Here is a 3901-nt window from a genome sequence, read left to right on the forward strand (position 1 = left end):
CATATCCAAAAAATCTTTTTTTATTCTTTTTAACCTCTCTAGCAAGCCTGAGCTCATGCTGCACTTTAGCTTTTCTGACTTTACCCCTACAAATGCCTGCTATTTTTTGAATTCCTTTTTTGTGATTTCCCCCTTTTTCCATTTCTTGTATATGTTCCGTTTCAAACTTAGCTCGGCTGAAAGTTCCTTAGTCATCCATCCTGGTTTCTTGAGACACCTCCCTTTTTTCTTTCTCACTGGAACTGTTTGAAATTGTACCTTCAGTATCTCCCTTTTGAGAAAGTCCCATCCGTCCTGAACTCCTTTATCTTTTAGTATTTCTGAACATGGAATCGCCCTCAATACTTCTCTAAGTTTACTGAAATCCACTCTCCTAAAGTCTAGGATGCGTGTCTGACTATGCCTGGCTTCTCCTTTCCACTGTATTACAAACTCCAGGAGAACATGGTCACTTCCACCTAATGATCCCACCACTTGCACCCCATTAACCAAGTCATCCTTGTTGGTTAGGATCAGATCCAAAATAGCTGACCCCCTTGTTGCCTCTTCCACCTTTTGGACCATGAAATAGTCTTCCAGGCAAGTGAGGAAATTGCTAGACCTTGAGGATTTTGCTGAGTTTGACTTCCAACAAATATCAGGATAGTTGAAGTCGCCCATCACTACTACATCTCTCTTTTCTGACTGTGTGGTCATCTGTTCTAGAAAGATATCATCCAATTCCTCCGTCTGACTTGGGGGTCTGTAGTAGACTCCCACTGTAACATCCTTGTTGTTTCCCTCCCCTTTTATTCTTATCCAGATGCTCTTCCACCTGGCTTCCATGATTGATGTCCAGGATCTCTTCACTGGTGTAAATATCTCTGACATATAGTGCTATTCCTCCTCCTTTCCTGTTTGGCCTATTTCTCTTTAAAAGGTTATACCCCTCTATTTCCACATTCCAATCATGAGACTCATCCCACCAGGTTTCAGTGAGGCCTATTATATCATATTTGTTTTGTTGTACTAGGAGTTCGAGTTCATCTTGCTTATTTCCCATGCTCTGTGCATTAGTGTAGAGGCATCGCAGACCACGGGTCCCATTTACTTGCTGCTTGTGCAAGTTTTTTTGCCTCCAACTGTTGGGTCCTTGCACTTTTTTTCTTGTTTCCTCTATGTCTGTTTGACTATTTTCGCCATCCCTTTTGCCTTCCTTAATATTGTCTCCCTTCCCCACGGAACTCAGTTTAAAGCCCTCCTGATCAAGTTCTTGAGACTGTTGGCAAAAACATTTCTTCCAACTGGCATGACATGCAACCCGTCTGTTGCAAGAAGTCCCTCCTCATGGAACCGCAGCCCATGATCAAAGAATCCAAATCCTTCTCGGCGGCACCATCTGCGAAGCCAGTTGTTCACATCCGCTATTTTCCTCTCCCTTCCTGGACCATGCCCTTCAACTGGCAGAAGAGACGAGATGACAACCTGTACATACATTCCTTTCAGCTTCCTACCAAGCGCCTCGTAATCCCTTTTGATGTTCTGCAGGCTGTGTCTTGCAGTATCACTGGTTCCCACGTGGACCAAAAGGAAGGGGTAGTGGTCAGTAGGCTTGACCAGTCTTGTCAGCCTCTCTGTCACATCATGGATCTTTGCCCCTGGGAGACAATACACCTCTCGAGACATCTTGTCAGGCCTACAAATCACTGCTTCTGTACCCCTCAGCAAGGAGTCCCCCACTACGACCACACGCCTCCTCCGAGGTTTAGCAGCGGCTGTTCCCTTGGGTGGGACTCTCAGGCTTGCCTGCTCTGTCCCTGAAGTCTGTCATGAAGATACTTGAGACAGATTCCTGCATAATCTGTTCTGTTTTTCCTGGTATTAAGGTCAGGCTGACTGACCTTTTTTGAAGAGAATGTTTGCTCATCTCCAGTCCCATGGCACTTCACCCATTCTCCAAATGATGGCAAATGGCTCTGTGAGTACATAAGCAAGTTTCTTCAATACATTGTGATGCAGTTCATCTGGCCCTCCTGGGTAATTCCTGACTAGCTCCTTGTCAAAGTCTCTGCTCATGCATGGAAGTACACAGTCCTCTTTTTGAGGAAAAACTGAATCAAATCAGGTGTTGAGCAGTTCTGCCTTTTTGTGGTAATTTGTTAGCATTTCACGCTCCTTGTTGAGCAGTGGCCCCAACGTTTCCTTGGGTCATTCTCTTGCCTCAAACATATTTGAAAACCTCTGCTTGTTGCTTCCTGCTCCCCTAACCAGTTTTATCTTATTTTAAGCTCTAGTTTGTGTTATACTCTTCCTGAAAGCTTGGGCTACACACCTGTATGTTTCGTTAACGGCAGCTAGGATTGGCATATAGAAAATTGAACTTTTGGACTACACCTCCCAGACTCCACCAACATGATCAGAAACATTTTCTTACAGTGACACACCATCCAGAAGGCTTTCAGTGCATTAAACCTTATAGTGTTGCTAAAACATGCAAGCAGAGGGCCCAGGACTGAACAACTGACTTGGCTTCAGACATTGTGGGCACCTCAACAGGAATAACTGATAAAAGGGATGCTCTTCTTTTAGTTTCTGGATCTTTTGGAGCTTTACTTCTTCATTTGCTTGCTTGCTAGTTTGCAGTTTTGGAAATGAGTTCATTTCCCCACCAAACCCATTAGAATTAACATGGAAGACTTACACAAATGTTTACATTTTTTTGAGAGAGAGAATATGAATACGAGTAGGCAAAGAGAAAAAAAGGACGGAGTGGAATCTACATTGGGAGATGTTACACAGGAGCAGCCTTCCTTCTACATGTGGTGGTCTTGCACTTTTGGGTACAAGTGTTTAGAATAATGCAACAAACCAAGGCCAGCCTTAACTTGTAACTATGGTGGTGTGTTAAGGTCCATCAGTGAAGTTCCTCTGGGTGTCCAGAAAGGTTCTCTTTCCATGGCTGTACATAGCAGCTAGATGGTACCCAGACATACTCCCAATTCAATCAGCTCCCCAGGATGATAGAGCTATGCACAGGCACCATCCACCTGCTGTGCATAGCCAGGAAACACCAGTCTTCAGCTTTCTTGGACAGTCAGTGAGCTCCAAGGGAAAAATGGCTGCTGCCTTTTCCGACATATTGTTCCACTTTCCAGGTCTTTGACTAGCCACATAGGTGGACCAAAGTACCACGTAGTTGTCATGGAGCAATCAAGGAAAACACACGAACACACTAGAAGGTATTTGACACCTCCTTTGTGCTTGTGAAATTGGGAGGTTATGGCATCTTAAATCACCAAATGGATTCTACCCTATATTTAGGAAGCCTCCCATTTTCGCCAAAAGCTATTATTACATTTAGGAGCAGCAAGGATTTAAAAAGCTAAACAATAAAAAACTTTATCTGATTACACTGGTACCCCGGGTTACGAAATTAATTCGTTCCGCCGCCGCTTTCGTAACCCGGGATACTTCGTAAGCCGAATAGCCCATAGGCGCTAATGGGGAAAAAGCCGCGGCTGCGCCGCGGCTCCATTTAAAACAGCGCCGGGGTTTTTTCGTAACCCGAAAAAACCTTCGTAAGCCGAAACAATAAATCCCTATGGGATTTTTTCGTATCCCGAAAATTTCGTAACCTGGGTATTTCGTAACCCGGGGGACCAGTGTATTTAATTTAAAATGCTTCTTCAGAAATGTGAGGAAATTAGCATGTTTCTTGTAAAGTGGGTCAAGATTACTAGATTCAAAGTTTTCATGCACTTGGTGTATTACATAAAACTGTGAGTAGAAATTTTTTTATCCATGCCCCTTTCCATCATCTTAAGTATGTGAATCGAGCACTGGTGCAACTCAGAAAGTCAACGCCAAAGGGATTTATAGGAAGATCTTACAGTAGTATCAGTATAAACTTGATAAAACAAAA

Source organism: Sceloporus undulatus, chromosome 3 (genome assembly GCF_019175285.1).
Source record: "Sceloporus undulatus isolate JIND9_A2432 ecotype Alabama chromosome 3, SceUnd_v1.1, whole genome shotgun sequence".
NCBI classification, from domain to species: domain Eukaryota; kingdom Metazoa; phylum Chordata; class Lepidosauria; order Squamata; family Phrynosomatidae; genus Sceloporus; species Sceloporus undulatus.